Below are 17887 nucleotides of genomic sequence, written 5' to 3'. Positions count from 1 at the left end.
AATGCCAAGGCGCCAAGAATACACTTATACACAGCATGCTTCACCCCTCCCCAGGTTTCACGGTAGTGGAGATGGCCCGGGATTTTTTTCCAGCGAGCAAGACCAAAATGTAGTCAGATTGGCAGAAAGAACAGACGGATTGAGACATCGATATGCGCCCAAAAAATGCTACATGACATCCCAAATTAGTGTTCTTCAAGTGGAAATTTGAGCGCAAAATTCGACAAAGACACAGAAAGACCAGACGGGACTGGCGCTAGTCCCGTCTGGTCTTTCTGTGTCTTTGTCGAATTTTTGCGCTCAAATTTCCAATTGAAAACATGAACCAACTAGCCCAACAACAAGTTCTATTAGTGTGCTTCCAACCACATATCGGGAAAAGTCTTTACGGAATTTATGAACCACTCGTATGAATACAAGCACCAGAGTAGAGCCGTTGCGCCAGAAAAAAAAATGTAGCTGGTGGCTTGTAAGCTGTAATGCAGCTGTGGTCGCATTAGCGCACGAAAAAGGACATTTAAAGTTTTTTCAAAGTGGTATAGATTGGTATGGAATCCCGGGAGATTGTGAGTCTGCCTCTTTCCTTCTTATGCCCGCCTGAAACCCCGCTTCCATAAGTGCTGCGGTGCATAAGAAAGCAGATGTGGCCAGGCGGTGTCTCTAGATCGCTGCTGCTGTGTAGGAAGCTAAAGCAGTAAGTAGCTTTGAAGCTTAGGGTCGACCGTTGGAGCGTTTGGAACTTGCAGGACAGCACTAGTGCTTCCAGGAGCTAAATGGCGGTGGAGGTGCAAGGCCTCAAGCTTGCCCAAGTCCGGACGCAGGTAAACCCCGGTCCTCGCCTAATGGTGTCGAAAGCCAGATGTGCCTTGCATTAACACTGGCCAGGTGTGCCGTGAGGTGGTGTCCTCCAGTTAAAAGCACGAACAAGGGACGACTGTAACATGTCTTGCCAACGACTTTTGGTAAATGGCCCTAGCAAAGGGCGTGCGCAGGCGGTTTCGGCGCTGCCCAGAGGTCCGGTTACAACATCCGACAAGCCCTCGCGCACGAGCGGGCGTTCTTGGTGTGGTGCGCGCACGGCTACTCCAGTGTACGCTCAGCCTCTCCCCTGTGATCGGCGAATGGAACGCTCCCTCCCGTTCGACGGCGGCGGCGCCACTGCGTAGCGGTGGCCTTGCTCCCGACCGCGCTAGTCGCAGCCCGGAGTCCACATGGACAGCATGGCCGCTCGCCGCGCCGTCAGCGCTGCTACTACAGCTGTGTGAACCGGCGCGCCGCTCGCGCTCCGCCCCTCCGGAGGAGAGCCCGTCAAGGTGGACGTCGAGTGCCGCCGGCGTCGTCTGCGTCGTGTGCCGCCTCGTCTGCGACCCTTTGACGTCGACCGGCGGTGTCACATCCCCCTCGGACGCTCACCGCGTCCCCCTTCCTTCCCCGGACGTCCATCGACTTCCCTTCCCGTTCCTCGGGGACACTAAGAAAGCACACTTGTCACTCACTGGAGTAGCAGAGAGAGCCCGACTCTCGTCGCTCGATTTTTTACCTACTTCTGCCGCCGCAAACATCAACACTGATTCCCGCTCTTTCCCGGCCTCAGTCGTGTTCGTTTGGTGTACCGCCGTTCCCGCCGGACCGTCTGCTGTGTGCTGTGGTTTATTCCTGTGCTACTGTTTTGTGCTGCTCCCGGCGGCGACTGTGCGAGAGAGGAGAATCTGTGCGCTCTGTGCGAACGTGACACTGGCGCCGAACCTGCGGCTACGTGCTCCGCTCGAGGGATAAAGCGTGTGCCCGCTCCGGCGCATTGGATTTGCCGCGCGGCCTGTTTGGAGTAGCGATTGGCTTTTTTCTTTGCAGACCGGTGCGCATCTCGTTTTCCCAGGCACCGCTCCCTTCTCACTGGTGTTGGTTGTCTGCTGGAGTGCGCTTGACTTGCACCACCGCATTGAGTTTTAGCGTGATACTTGAGGAGCCCCCCACCCGTGGACTACTACTACTACTACTATTACTGCGCTGAACAAGTCCTCGACATGATTCCCACGTTTTGGCCGTCACTGTCGGAGACGCCGCCGCCATAGGTAAGGTTTCTTCCTCTTGCGTTTGCGTAGTCAATTTTTTTTTTGACCGCGAAAGTGGGTCGTAATCAGGTCCATTATTTATCCGCTACTTTTATGTGTTGCGCTGCAAACGAGGGCTTAAAATTTCCTGTTTCAAAATTCATTTACTACCGCTTTCGGCGCAGACATTACGGGTCCGCGTGTATTGGCTCCGGTTTGGCGGGAGATTTGAATGCGTTACTTTCATTTTTTTCACAGTGGTAAGTCATTGGGCTACACCACACAATGTCTGAAAGCGAATTGACGGATGATCTGCCTTCACTGATGTTTTAGTCTAATTCACCTCCGAATTGGGCGCTGTTAAAATACGAGCTGTTTTCTTAAATTCCATACCTGTAATAAGCGCAGACGGTTTACAGTAAACCACAACGCCAGCATCTATGTCGCTTGTAGACAGCAAACGGTCGCAGCGTTTTGTGCGAAGCTTCGCATTGCGGCTGGCTGTCAGCTGTTAGAGACTTTGTTCACATTTTATTTCAGGTTACGTTAAATTTAAAGTTTCGCTTGTAGCGGCTACATCTCGAAGCTTTGCGACACGTGCGAAGACGCCTGCCAGGTTTTGTACGTTTTGAGAGGTTTTAGATGCAAGCGGTAAACCAGTTCGTGAGAAAAAAATGTGGCCCTTAACTTTAGACCAAAAGCTGGGATCAAAGCGTAATAAAAACACTTTAAATGATTAAAATGATGTGTCAATGATGTTCTTTACCATGCCTGCGCTGTGCACTGATCACTTTGCGCCCGTGATCGTTTCTAATTCTCGCCAGCTTATTTTTGACGAGGCACCGGGAGTGATGATTTCGCATAAATGTAGCTCATTGCCTCCTGGGCTGCTTGCTCATCTTGCAAATCACAAGCAAAAGCGCCTTACTGAATGGCAGCTTGCGCGCGAAATTCGCTTAGAGGCCCTCACTGCGCGGAATACAGTTTGTATCAGCTACATTATGTGAATCGTCGGTGAAACTTAATCATCACCACCAGAAGACCGCCCTTTCACCCATTCATCCTGGTTGCAACCTTTATTGGGGCACGTATAGAAACTCTTACACAAGGCATAATAGCGCGAATGGTTGACGAAGACTTACAAGAAACACACGACAAGCGGTACCCTGTGAGTCTCGTTAGTCCTCGTCACCCTTTCGCGCTCTTATGCCTTTTTTAGACGAGTACCAACTTCGCCCAAGGGCATATTCTTCTGAGCTCTTTAATTTCGACCAAGCACAGGGGTTCAGAATATGTCTTCTCTTCAGAATCCCATCCAGCCCGTGGACTCCCAACCTGTACTTGACTAACGTTAGTGTTCCCTTTGCTATCCCAACATGCTTTTGCTTACGCCGTTTTTTTTTGTGTGTGTTTGGTCGTGTCGTGTCGCGAGTCGCGACTTCTCACCGCATGTGGAGGGTATTTCTGGAGTTGCTGCATGTATCATCTTCTTAATGTTGTAATGAGCCACTGCGGTAAATTAAGTGGCCGTGCAACGCCACCTCCAATGGTGCATCGCTCAGTAAGCACAGTCAAGGTAACCCGCCGCGGTGGCTCAGTGACTAAGGCGTTGCGCTCCTGAGCACGAGGACGTAGGTTCGATTCCCGGCCGCGCAGGCCGATTTTCTGACGGAGGCGGAAAGCAAAAACGCCCGTGTGTACGAGATCTCGGCACACGTTAAAGATCCCCAGGTGGTCAAAATTAATCCGTAGCCCTCCGCTACGGCGTGCCTCATCACCTGCGTTGCGTCGGCGCGTTAGACCCTGCAATCAATCAATCAATCAATCAATCAATCAATCAATCAATCAATCAATCAATCAATCAATCAATCAATCAATCAATCAATCAATCAATCAATCAGAGTCAAAGCACTAATAACTGCTATGTTAACAAAAATGGCTGTAATGGGCTACCTCTCAAGACCACACTTGCAGCAGCGGCCTCCTTTAATCATGCCTGTCGCACGGATTGAGACCGGGAGGCTTTCTGGGTGTGCTAGCCTCGGAAGCGGCACACGGGAGCGAAATGTTTAAAAGCAAAACGCTCGTACCGCGGTTGTGAATGAAAGAAGGAAGTCGATCTTATGGCCCGACTCGCAAAATTACCAGGAAAACATGCATACTACCGCGAACACTCTTAACCCCAAGTTGCTGCCCTGGAGGATTCACCGCGAAGCTTGAATCACTACGCGTGGTCAGCGTCGCGCTTGTTTTGATTTTACGAATTGAAACTCGATTTCTCAAATCGCTGGTAATGCACGACAGCAACCGGTTCGTGCGAATGCGGACGGCCGTGTTAGTGTCGTAGCGTGAATTGTTAGGATATATGTATGTATGTATGTATGTATGTATGTATGTATGTATACGCGTGTATACAAGTATATATATATATATATATATATATATATATATATATATATATATATATATATATATATATATATATATATATATATATATATATATATAGGGTTTGTAAATGAGGGGCTCGTTAGAAATACAGGAAGAAATGCCGGCAGTCTACAACGCCAAAGAAGGCATAGGGGAATGGTTAGAATATTGTTTACCGTTAGTGACGTTACATTATTAATTATTATTATTAATTACGTGAGAAAGAAAGAAAGAAAAACACGCGCCCACGTGTTTTTCTCACGTAATTAATAATAATAAATAATAATGTAACGTCACTAACGGTAAACAATATTCTAACCATTCCCCTATGCCTTCTTTGGCGTTGTAGACTGCCGGCATTTCTTCCTATAGATATATATATATATATATATATATATATATATATATATATATATATATATATATATATATATATATATATATATATATATATATATATATATATATATATATATATATATATACACAAACGCACCCATAACCCTTACACACTGCTTCTCCGCTGCCCATTAGCCCCCTTGAGCTGGTTGGGCGGTGTTGGAATCCAGACGCTGTAGCGCGCGCATACTATACGCGGTGCGTGTTGAAAGTTCCGACGAGGAGACGGCCTGAGCGGCCGCACGCGTTAGACAAAGCGCGCGTCTCGTAATTAATTCTCCGCATCCTGCCATTAATTCGCTCCATAGCCCCACCGGCCAGCAACGGACTCTCTCCGCCGCCGCGCTGTCTGATCGCCATAGACACTCGCGAGTGGAGGGGGAGTAGGGCGGTGTCTGCCTGGTCGGCAGGGCAGCAGCGCGGCCCTTATTGCACCGGACAGTTCAAAACGGTGTTGCCGAGGCCCGGGGTCCGTAAACGAACCCACTTCCACTCGGCCCCGACGACCTGCTGGCTTAGATTAGGTTCGAGATGCCGTTCCCTCATTCGACAGCTTATTCCCGGGAGCCTGCGTTATTTCCGAGACGGTCGCCCGGTCGGCAGGCCGCTGTTTCTCCCCTACCTCTATACTCTACCGTCCGCTTAGCACGGGTTCTAGCGTGAGGGTTCAGTTTGATGCGTGCAACCGCAGTCGGGAAACGTGCCTCTGTTAGAGAACGACATTGAGAAAGAGAGCACCGTTTGATCCCAAAGTTGTCTGTTTTTCTTTAACGGCTGCACAATTTAGTATTTTAGACTGTTAGCCCTACGGCCATACCTACAGCTTAGATTTCGTGACTGGGAACCTGTTCCTAGGCGTACTCGGCCAATTTTTTTAAATTCTTCTTCTTCGCTTTTTATTTCTGTATTTTACAAAAGAAATGGGCCCTGCCATCAGTCACTTGTATTGAGCAACACACGGAATATTATTATTCCTTCAGGCACGCATGACCTGCGACCGTTTGCGGCTTCAAATTCAACCGCATTTGGAGCTGTTTCCACATTTCGGTTTACCGTAAGAACTCGCGGCCTTCAAGCAAAAACAAAAAAAAAACTTGCAACTTTCGAGTGGGAATTGTCAGACAGGGTATCAGAGCTCTTTCTTGGCACCCATCCCCGTGCATGCACCACTACGTCTGCTTGCTGTGAGAAATTATAAAGGCCCACGGTTTTTTTTTGTTAAAGAGTGTTTTATTATAAAGGTTCCACGGGCTCTTCTTAAGCCCTTCGTATGCCTCGCGCATAAATATGGAGCGCATCTAGGACTTTGTGTTGGGGCGGCAGCCTTAAATCACGTCCCGTTTTGCGAAAATATGGCGTCGGAATTTTTGCCGTTCCCGCGGTGGTACCAGAATTACCAATTGGCTTATACTTAAAGTTACATGCATTGTAATGTCAACCTTCTCCCCCTATCCTCCTATTCCTATGTATTCTTTTCTCCCTTTCCTCCCCCTCCCCCCCTACACCAGCAGGCGTTCCGGTGTCCGCCCCCTAGGCGAGACAAACTACGCCTGTTGGTGGCTTTTCCTTTTCCTAAGTACAATAAATACATACATACATACATACTTAAACGTGTCCGCACCTAATACTCATCCATTTGGCTGTGACGAGGTCAATTCTCTGGTGATGATGGCAGCTGCCGTGACAATATGGCGGCCGATTCAACAATTCCAATTTCGATGCGACGCAAACATACCCACCCGCGACTGTTTCGTGTCCACTAAGGGAATCGGCCATTGCCCATGACCTCTGCCATCAGAAGCTCTGCGTCGTCTCCATACGTACTTAACAATCCCGACATGGCCAGTCGGGGGAATTGGCCAGTGCTGATGACAGGTTCCGTTAGAAGCTCATGGCCGACTCATATGGACGTACTTATAGCGTGAAATAAATACATATGGCTGTGGCCTACAACCCATCTAAGGAGTATCAAGTTTATCTCCGAGATATTTTTAAATACCTAATGTTTACGTATAGAAATTAGGAAGAAGAAACGGATGTGGGCGGGGCATGTAATGCGAAGGCAAGATAACCGTTGGTCATTAAGGGTAACAGAGTGGACCCCTAGAGAAGGCAAGCGTGGCAGGGTGTGGCAGAAAGTTAGATGGGCAGATGAGATCAAGACGTTTCCGGGAATGAATAGGTCGCAGGTAGCACAGGACCGGGATAATTGGATATTAATGGGAGAGGCCCTTGCCCTGTAGTGGGCGCAGGTAGGCTGGTGATTATGATGATGACGATACGTATAGGGCGACCACCATATTGCACCTACGGAGCGCATCGTGTCAGGCGTTACGGGCAGACGGACCGACAGCCTTCGAGGGAAAGCAGTCAATGGATTCTTACGGATTAAAAATTGGAAGTGAGGCGCCGTTAAGTTCGGCAATATTATTCCGTCTCTCGTCTTTCTTGTTTGTTTGTTTGTTTCTTAAATTTTTCATTACCTGTGTAGGCAGTAATCGTGGACATCGGGGAGAGCGCTGGCAGTATGAAGAAGGCCTTTAATGCAAAGACACGCAAGATTTTCATTGGCAGCGCGAGGTTGGGAAGAAAACGCTCGCCTTTTGCGTGGCGAATTTTTAATCTTACCGCTTCGATCCGAGTGCGTTAAGAGCTCGCGTGCCGGCAGAATGGAGCTCCGCGAACGCTAATTCGCGTGCTCAGGAAGTTCTTGGCGATCGGGGAGTGCGCTTCGTTTTCACAACGCTTCATCACCGCGCGAGTTGCAATAACCCTGAGGTAAAGGCGGCCCATCAAACAACTTGCGAGAACGATTCAGAGTTTCGTAATGGCCTCCGTGATGGAGCATAGTTCTTGGAACGTTCGCAATGTTCTTGGACCCCTGTAGCATGCTATAGCACTTTATAAAGGAGTTGTACGGTTTACGATGCCCGGTGGAGGTGCCTCTTGTACTGATCTAACAGGGCATGTAATGCGAAGGCAAGATAACCGTTGGTCATTAAGGGTAGCAGAGTGGATCCCCTAGAGAAGGCAAGCGTAGCAGGGGGCGGCAAAGAGTTAGATGGGCAGATGAAACCAAGAAGTTTGCGGGGATAAATTGCTGCCAGTTCGCACAGGAACGGAATAATTGGAGATTAATGGGAGAAGCCTTTGCCCTTCAGTGGGCGTAGACATGATGATGATGATGATGATGATGATGAAGGTAACTGAGAATAATGTTTGATCCCAAATTACAAGCGTGTTTCATTTCTTGCCGTCATTCGACAACTTAACCGTCAAACCAATTTCACTGGGTGGATTGTGTCCCTTAGTTTTCTCGGAATCCGCAGTACTAGTGCAAATAGTACACCCTAAACAGTGTAGTGAAAAGTACAGCCATAGACTAAGGTTGGCCTGGTTTTTAAAGCTTCGAAACACTCAAGGAATGCGATACGAGCTGTTCGCTGCCGAATACCGCGTCAGATGCGTTGGTGTGCCGGCTGATAATTCATGCAGTCTACTGCGCCGACAGCGTAACGTTAGATATGGAATTCCAATGTGGCTTGCGGGAAATATTCCCAACGCATATATCAAACTACCCCCACGTTTCACGCTCAAATAGATGAGTTGGCGTGTCTTCATTACAAGTCCCTCCACCTTAATTGTGCAGACATCTGCCAGAAAACAGGCTTTAAAATGGTGCATTATTGATTTTCACATTTTCCAAGGAACGGTTGCATAATGTCTTGCAAACCACGCGCGTGTCGCCACCAAACTTTAATACCCAAGCGGTGTCCATATACTTCTCTGAAATCGATAAAAGCACCTAACGTCTCTGTTAGGCTTTCGTCACCGCCCCCTTCCATTTTTTGTTCCAGCGGTTGCTTGTTTTACTTTTACACGTGGCTTATTCGAAAGTTGGACGCTTATGAAATTTTGCGCGTTTTTTTCTGGTTTTCGACGGTTTTTTTTTCTCTCTCTCTCTCTTTCGCATCGCAGTCAACGAGTGTAACGTAATGAGTTTAAGAGGACGATACGAGACCGAAACCAGCGCGCGCGCTTCAAATATGGATCGCATGCATTTCAGGCACGCAGCCTACGCATGCATGAGAGGAGTGGTTAATATAGCGGCTTTCACAGCAGTTTCACGCGAGACTTTGGCGTGGGTGCAGTCACGCCGCAGGCGAGCTTTTTTTGTTTTGCCCCCAATCCGCTTCCGGCCGCTTGCGGAAGCTCTCGTCGCGCTGTGTGCACGTGTGGCATACGAGACTGAGCGTATCTTTTTTTTTTCTTTCTTTTTTTGAAAGTGCACACTGCGATTCAGAACTTCGCAGATTCGTATTATAAATCAGCAGCTGCGCGATTCGACGCAGTTGTTGAAACGTGGAATTAGATCAACCTTGTTGCACCGCCAGACGGTGCGGTGCATTGCTGTCTACACAAGCGTAAGTATGGATTGGGTATTATTTTAGAACGCAAGGAGAAAATTACGACCTAATTATATGGGGACACCAGACTGCTTTTATTGTGAGTTGTGCATATACGAAAGTATTAATGTCCATTTGAACGCCGCTGAGTACTTCTTTAAATTTTGCGTTGTGATTAATGTTTTGGAGATTTGCTGCGGGCTCTGTTTTCGCGTCTTGCGAATAGATTGATTGATTGTGGGGTTTAACGCGCCGACGCAACGAAGACGATGAGGCGCGCCGTAGTGGAGGACTCCGGATTAATTTTGACCACCTGGGGATCTTTAACGTGCGCCGAAATCTCGAACACACGGGCGTTTTTGCTTTTCGCCTCCATCAGAAAAGCGGCCGCCGCGGCCGGGAATCGAACCCGCGACCTCGTGCTCAGCAGCGCAACGCCTTAGCCACTGAGCCACCGCGGCGGGTATCTTGCGAATAGATTGGTGCGGGTTATTGTTAAGAATTACTAAATTGCAATGTTGGCTCTAGATGGAGGTCATTCAGACGATATTGCTGATAATTCTACTGCACAGCGCAGTGGCCTAGCTTACTCTGACCGTTGAGCCGCTGGGTGAGGACGGCGGGATGCGTGCTTGAGTATGTGTATCTGCCTACGCCGTCCGGCGTTCGCAGCCACCGCCACGCTCCGCTTTCCACGTTACTCTGCGCATTCCCAGGCGTTGTCTACCAGAGCGGCCCTTTTGCCGTGGTTTATTTATGCGAAGCACGAGCTATTAAATGCTTTGCGTTCACATGGGTTTAAGGGCTCTTTCGCTGCTACAGACGCCCCGGACGCCAACGCTGGCTTTTTAGCACTCAGGCTTACCGAACAATCTTCGAGCCTTTGTCCAAACAGTAAAGACTTGTCAGGCCTGCCGGACGGCCAGTCGTACACGTGCGCGCGTGTTGTTCATGGGTGAAGCACAAGTGACGTTCTTGCCGAGGTCCATCACCCGTCTCTCAAAGTCAGCTCTTATAGCCAAATAATCAATCAGAGAAATGTTGCCCTGAGTGTCCGCACAAAAAGCTTGGTTTGATGGAACCAGAGAGCCGCACGGAGTTAATACCGCTTTGCTGTTCTTTCTCAAGAAAAGGCACATCGTTCGCATTGAAGCATGGTGAGTGAGAGGGACTGTTGTGGTTGAGGTACCATGTAGATTCGTGTAATGACCGCCGGAGTGTTTTCTTTTCTTTCAAGAGATTTTGTTTTTGAAAATCAAGGGCATGGCTTTTACGCGCAGAGAGCATCATGTCCTCGCCGTCATAAAATGTTTCGGGTGCCTTGCACAGGGGTAAAAATTTCATGTTTTATTGCTTCTCTTATTCCTCGAAGCTGGTACTGGTTATTCCATGACCGCGGACATTCCACGCGCCTACATTAATATGCGGAATGTGATTAGGGGCGCCCGCGGGGTTATTCTACGTGGGATAAATTATAAAAAGAAGAGAAGCGCAGATAAGATCTACATACGCAAAGATAGACAAGCCGAGTGAAAAAGCACCCACCTGTCCGCAGATCGAAAGATTACTCGCTCTTTAGGTTTTAACAAACAAAGTTCTGGCAACACATTGTCGCCAATTCGATGTGCAGCGCCAGTGCATCACACGCCACCTGTGCCACCTGCCGGGAACAGCTGCGCGAATATAAAATACGCCACTCGATCCTTCCAGGAAGTTACTGCACGCAAACGCTGTGGGAGGCCCTTTTGAACTTCGATGCACTTTTTGCGATCTCCTTCTTGAGTTGCTCTTTTCTAGCTGCAAGTTCATAAGGATGCTGCTAGCACCCTTATGTATTTATCGTGGCTCGAGGATACGAGATGCCGGGTGTCTTCATTCATTTCTCGTCGCTCTGGCATATTAGCATTCAGAGAATGATCTACAACAGCGACCGGTGACGCTGGTGGTCGTTTTGGTAATTGGTGATAAATCCGGGCATGATCTGCCTACCTGTATGGAGAATCTCTTTGCGAGGGTTTCAAAATTGTAGGCAGAGACTTGTACGCCACTTAACTGCCGTCAACAGACTACAGGTTTTGCAGTAGAGTACCCTATTTTCGCACAAAATTTCCTCAGCTGCGTGTTAGGCCCGGCTTGGTATCTGTCTGTGGAAGGAAACCGATTCAAAATTGCCGGTGCCGCAGCCTGGCAGTTTAGTCTACGCTTATCCGGTCTTTTCACGGTATTTTTGAAGCCACCTCGTGGTTCACAACGCAGCTGGACCGTAGCACCGGTTTGAGGCCGGGCAAGCCACTATCGCCGGAAAGCCAGCAACGCCGAATAAGAACGGCACTCAATCCCGAGCCGTGCTGAACAGCGAGCAATTTTGAATATTGTCTAAATGTTATTTTTTTTATACGCCATGCGCCTTGAGCGGAAACTTTGCAGTCCCCGCAAAGTGTTCGTCATTCCACTAAATTCGTTCAATTGCGCACGCAATTTCATACTGTGGTGCGTACGCGTAACATTCTTTATCCAGCCCCCCTCTTCCTTTCATTGTTCGGTTGACATTTATTAAACACCTGACAAGCTCACAATTGGTGTAGCCCATTGTGAACCAAACCCAGGCCGCTACGCAGTGCGTAGACATCAGTGGGTTCGACGTCAGCAAACTTTTGCGTCTGTCGCCGGCCGTGCAACAGCGCAGACCGCGCACCGACACCGGCTGCGTCGGCGGCGGCCGGTCCGTACATGTCCGGCACGCTTCTTTAGTCTGGGAAGATGGCGTCGCGAGGCAAGGTCAAGAGTGCGTAACCAGTTTCTCGCTTCGTCGAGCGCCGCCCTGCCTCACTCCGGTTCTGGGTCGCCCTTTGCCCGGCCACTCTTTCTTTACCGCCACTGTTACTTCCAACGTGACACACCACCCAGTTGAGAAGGCCTACGGGGTGTACGACAACCAAGTATGCGATTCGCCGGTTTCGGTTTCCTCATTTGTCGATGGGAGAATACGTTGTGGCGTGAGCAGTTGGCTCGCTCAATGGGGTTGATTGAAGGTAACTAAATGAAAGCTAATCGCAGGACATTGTCATCAAAGCGGTGTTTAGTCTCTTCCCCAGCTAGACGCGTCCTTCATTTCTATACACGACGCGCCGCTCTTACTCCGCTACATTTGCCTCTTATGGGGCCGAATTTGTACTTCAGACGTGAGCCGCCCGTCTGGCGGCGGCGTCGCAGGCATTGCGGCTGGTGGTGGCGGCGGGTGTTCTAGTCGCGAAATGCTATTGTCCCCTAGAGGCTGACCTCGGCCCTCATTTCGTCGTCGGCGATCTTTCGCGCATTTTTCTGCGCGTACGTGGTTGGGGTTCTTGCTAAACGCTGCCTCTCTCATTCGCTGCCGGCGCGTCGTCACGTGCCCCGTCGTCCCTGCCACACCCATCGGCGAAATCGTTACATTGAGGTTACCGTCATTCCGTTGGCCGTTAAGTGCTCCGGTTTGTTCGAATAGCGGCGGCGAGGCGCAGAAGTTGCTCAGTGTCTACAGCGTTTTGGGACCGAGCCCGACCTCGTGGAATACATTTTGCGGTGCAGGTGGCACGCGAGTCTAAAAAAGAAACTAAAGGCGCTGCAAGACATCGCCAAGCTGGCACTGGTATGAAAAAAAAGCGGAAAGCTGTCTTGTTATGCTTGACGATTTGACGGATCACTCTGCCCTAGATCGGAATAAACCGGATCGACGGTTCTCGCTTTTTTCCCGGAGGCCAGCCGTTGAAAACGTGCCGGCTTAGAGGAATTGTTGGCGCTGTAACGCTGTGGTCCTCCTCATGAAGGGGAAAAAAAAAAAAAACTGGTCGATTAAATCGTCGGGTGCGCAGTGTGGATTCCCTGTCTCCAAACGGCAGATGCAGCGAGATGCAGCTGTCCGTCATTTATACTTCGAAAGAGTGTGTACGTTCTCCGAAATCTTCCTGTGCTGACTCATATCTGAACTAAACCGTCCAGAACGAAGGACGGCTAAGTAGCGCCTCAATGCATGAATACTTATTTAAAGAACAATGTCTGATGGGGCGTAGATGCATGGCAGGTTAAGGCCCCGTCGCTCGTAGATATGCGTTCCGGAGAGAAATAGCGGGGTGCCCGCATGTGTGTGTGCGTGCGTGAGTGTTCTAAGGTTTTAAGCTTTACAGGAGTATGCTTAAGCTTTTTGGCATTACCAGAGTACGCTTTAAAGCTTTACACACGTTTTAAGTTTTACTGGGCAGCAACACCGCTGACCCGTGACCGTGCGGCACTAGCGACAAGCGTCGATGGTGGCACGGTCATTTCGTACACCATAAACCTGCGTACACTCGGGAGGGGTGGAAATCCGTGTGCATGACACGCACAACCACGTTGCTAAAACTACTTCGAAAACTTCCGGCTGCAAGTTGAGTGACAGAATTCGGTTCCTACGAACGAAGCCGAGCAGACGGAGTACAAGACACTCTAAAGCCGGCGATCAGCCGCCCAAGCATGGCTCGGTTCGCGCACCACGCGCACCGAGCACACGCCCGCCATCATCTTCGTTGTCAAGCTCCTGTAAAGCGAGTTCTAATCAATTCCGCACTCGTACCGTCGCACCCCCGACTTTAGACCGCACTTCAGTCATCCTGATTGAAACAGGCCGAAGCGGTGCGCCGACGTCGCTTTAATTCGGAGCGCCCACGCGGCCGTCGTGTTACTACACACACGTGTTTCGGGCCCCACTCTGGAGAGCGGCGTTGCGTTGGAAGGATTAGCGTCAAACGTAGCGCGGGGAGGTTGCCGCCGTGACGGGCTCCATTTAGACGTGGCTCTCGCGGTCCGCCGCCGCCAAACGGGGGAGTGCTGCCGCGGCTGTTCCTGACTGGAGCGAAGAAGTTTGCCTGTTCGACCTGTCACAACAAGGCACCGCGTGGGCCCGCGTCCTTCCGCCCGGCCGCACCCTCAACGCGTACGCTTCCTTAATCGACTTCCGGGATAAACGAGTCGAAAAAAAAAAGGGGGGGGGGGGGGGGGGATTGCTTACGCAGCGCATCGCATGCTGCTCTCGCTACGCATTTTTTTGGACGCACTTGACTGACGTTTTCTTGCCACACGCATATGCGTATCAGTTCCGGGTTTCGGGCAAGCTTGCGTGCATGCCAGAGCGCAAATGAAGCGGGCTGGAAAAGACGGCAAAAACTGCCCCTTCGGTATGCACGCAAGACTGACCCGCGCTGGAGGCTTGAGAAGCTCTTAATCTGTCGCGCTCTTCCCCTTGATTTCGCCGCCGAATGTTGGCTTATTTTATGTGTATACGTATTAGGAGTCAAGTAGAGGTAGCCATGTGTGGGCCTGCTAGATGCGCGGTAAGCATTTTTAGCGTTTCAATGTTTTCCTGCTTCACCGCACGCATTTTATGCCCAGCGGGGAGTCTTCTCTTCCGGCTTCCTCTCGCTCGCTTCAACGAACGCGATCGGCTTCCTGTCTGGAATTACCAAATATTGAAGAAAAACAATTCGTTGGATGAAACGGTTGCGTTTTAAAGGTGAATGTTTTTGTCGCTGTTTTGACAAGCTAGTATGTGGAAGTAAGAAGAATAACTGCGGTGACCACAATGAGAACGAAGGCGCTGCCTAAATGATGTTTCTAGCAAGCATTCATTATGGTGCCGTTGACACATACTAAACATGCATGCATTCGTGGGGATAAGTACGAATAAAACGTACTTATCTTTTTCGGAGGTGACTCCGTAGAGAAGCGTACTTTTAAAGACAATAGTTTGTCTTGGGCTACTTAAACGCAGAAATTTTGGTCTGTATGTCTGTCTGTCTGTCTGTCTGTTACTCGATTCAGCCTCCCGGCCGAAGGGAAAGAAAAGCTGCGCAATACTCTTATATACCTACAGCCAGATCTAAACGTCTAAGTCCGCTGTCAATGTTCATACTTGTCAACATTGTTGAACAAAAATAGGACATTACGCAAATTTAAGGCATAGGATGAATACATGAGGGATATTTGCAGCGTATTTTTATTAAGAAACTCGCGGTTTCTTGGTTTTTCCGATAACAAATGAAATACTACGTCAATGGCAGAAAACCGCCGCCTACTGTTGTCCACGCTACTATAGCTCCTAGCGGCATTTAAGAAATCAAACGGCAACAGCAACGGAAGGTTCCACTAGATAGCATCCACGTTGCGCTTGAAACGCTAGTGGAGGGCAACGTGGTTCTATAAACGTTGTAATATAGGTGCCTCAATTCACGCGCGTCTCCCCCGTATGGCAGCATTGCCATCAAGACGCCCGACCTGGAGCTGCGGAACGCGGTGAATTTAAATTGACTTGAGCAAAGCTCTAGCGTGTTATCTTGGGAGGAACGAGACGACCGTCTTTCGTCGTCATATTGAACGACAGGAGCAGATACGCGGCCATTCTTCCTTTACGAAGGTAGGTTTCTTTAGAAGCATACTTTTTCTGTGAATACTATTGCACTTATAAAAAACAACACACGCATTTCGTGACGCACACGCTCACAAATACACACGCACATTATAGACATATTTATATATCAACACACACGCTTAGCCTTATATCAGAGCCATCTGCTGCGTATTCCGGGCTTCGCTGTGGCATCATTGCATGGTCACGAACTCTTGGTACGATACAAAAAGACCACCAAGAAAGATTTTTTTTATTGGTCGGCGTCTATTTTGTTTCAAACGTACCCTCCCGGCCAGACGGGATTCCGTCGTTCTCGGCCTCAGCTCTCACGGTAACGGACGGGCGTGCGTGGGCGTGGATCGTTCGGCCTTAGTAAACAGTGGTTTCGCCTGCATGATTGCACGTGTGCCTTGTAAACACGCCAAATTGCATCTCTTGAATGGGTCTCGTTACAAAGAGAGAAAGAGCGGCCATCCGCGTAGCTGCACGGCACGAGTCACACAGCAAATCTTCGAATGCATCCCTCGACGTTCCTATACCTGGGCGTGCTCTGGTTTGTTTGTTTGTTTGTTTTCTTTGTTGGGGGGTGGGGGGGGGCGGGGAGGTTGCTGTAAGTACCACGTACCACATCGATTTCTGCACTACACCACGCAATGAGGGGTTTATAGGCTGCCGTGCTCCCTGCCGGCGCACAGCTGGTCACATCTTGCTGTTGTGGGCCGGCCACCGGAGAAATGCACCGCCGTTCTTTCTCTTCGCTCGCCGCGCGCTTCGGGTGCTATTTCGGGGGGCCGTTCGGCTGATTACGACCGAGTAGTCCGGGAGTTACCGGAAACTCGCAATGTCACGCGCGGCGATGATTGGGTGCTCCCCGGAGATGAGTAGAACGCTTCTGTAAACGAGGGACGCTGTGGTGACTGCTGAGAGAACGGTACACTGCAGGGTACGACTTCGCTATGCAGTCGTTGTTGCTCGCCGTAACTATGTTGACGTCCACGTGCGCACGCCAATGGGTCTTCCTGTACGCGTGCAGGCATTGATGGGGATTTGTTTGTTATCCTCGGGAGATGTTTCTCTGGGGTTTGTGGCTCGCTCATTTTACGTGAAGTCCCTTATCTTCGTGGCGATTGTGCACTCGTCGCAATCCTATGATTGCTATGTGTACGAGAGCGGGGCGCAGTAAACAACGGTGTTTGTGCAAGTAAAAACAAGCGAAAGCAAAGAAAATGAATGTTAAACGAGAAACTTTTTTTTTTTAGTGTAATACGCCCGCGGCGGAAAATTGGTTATGCGTGACACGTTTGGACAGCACTAACACGACACGCTTCCTTGCCCAGCCGCGGCAGATATTACGGCAGTCGTACTGGCAAGCTATGTAAGGCGCCTTTTTCGCTTTCTCCATGAGGTTAGCGTGTGCGCGCACGAATGCGTAAAATTGTGGAAAATGTCCTGAGAAAGCAGAGTGGAGACATTCGAGTTCCACAAACGAATTTTGTCTTCGGTATTGGTGCATTCGTGGACGTAAATGTGGATCCCTCAACTTCCTCACGCTAAGGTACTGTGGGATAAAGTTAACGTTCCGTCATATTATTGGATGCCATTCACCTCTGATCTTAAGCCCCTCCACCACTGCGGAGCCCCATCACTCCTAACTGACCTAGATTCCTGCCCACGAGAACTTGGTTTTTGGTGATTAAACATAAGTGCTGGAAAATTACCACCTACCATGTTTTGTCGATTCGCTTTCTTTTCGTAGACACCGTACTTTATTGCGTGAAAATACTTAGGGGGAAGTTTAGGTTGTTAACAAATTTATTTTCTTTGGCACTTGTTGGCTTTTACTGCTAGTTATGCCAAACAGGTAGGCGCTGTGCCCTGTAATGTTCGTTCCCGAAAACAAGAAAAAAGCTGAGCAGTAACTGCCAAACGTGTAATGTGAACTGCGCAGACAGTTGTATTTTGCATCCAGGCCTCGAGATGCGTACAGCGCCTATCATTATGCGCAATATCAAACGTCTGACATTAAGACATGCGTTTGAGTTAAAATGCTCTTATTGAGCTATTACAGGTGTTTCGGCATAGATTTGGGTTCTTGTCGAATACTCTGGGAGAGTATGCGCATTATAGCGTTTTTTTTATGAACACACACACACACACACACACACACACACACACACACACAC

The 17887-nt window shown here is 49.4% G+C and overlaps 1 long non-coding RNA gene across 2 annotated transcripts in view; it reads left to right on the top strand.

Moving 5' to 3' along the window:
* The first annotated feature begins 1204 nt into the window (after positions 1-1204).
* The window catches only part of LOC144174459 (uncharacterized), a 202275-nt gene continuing 185592 nt past the window's right edge, over positions 1205-17887 (top strand). For both annotated transcript variants that reach the window (XR_013323477.1, XR_013323476.1), the window contains exon 1: positions 1205-2072. This is a non-coding gene — a long non-coding RNA (uncharacterized LOC144174459). The remainder of the gene's footprint in view (positions 2073-17887) is intronic.

This window comes from Haemaphysalis longicornis, unplaced genomic scaffold (genome assembly GCF_048455015.1).
Source record: "Haemaphysalis longicornis isolate Haplotype H1 unplaced genomic scaffold, Haemaphysalis longicornis Haplotype H1 scaffold_3, whole genome shotgun sequence".
Lineage (NCBI taxonomy): Eukaryota > Metazoa > Arthropoda > Arachnida > Ixodida > Ixodidae > Haemaphysalis > Haemaphysalis longicornis.
The sequence above is the reverse complement of the archived record's forward strand: the minus strand, read 5'-3'. Positions and strand labels throughout refer to the sequence as shown.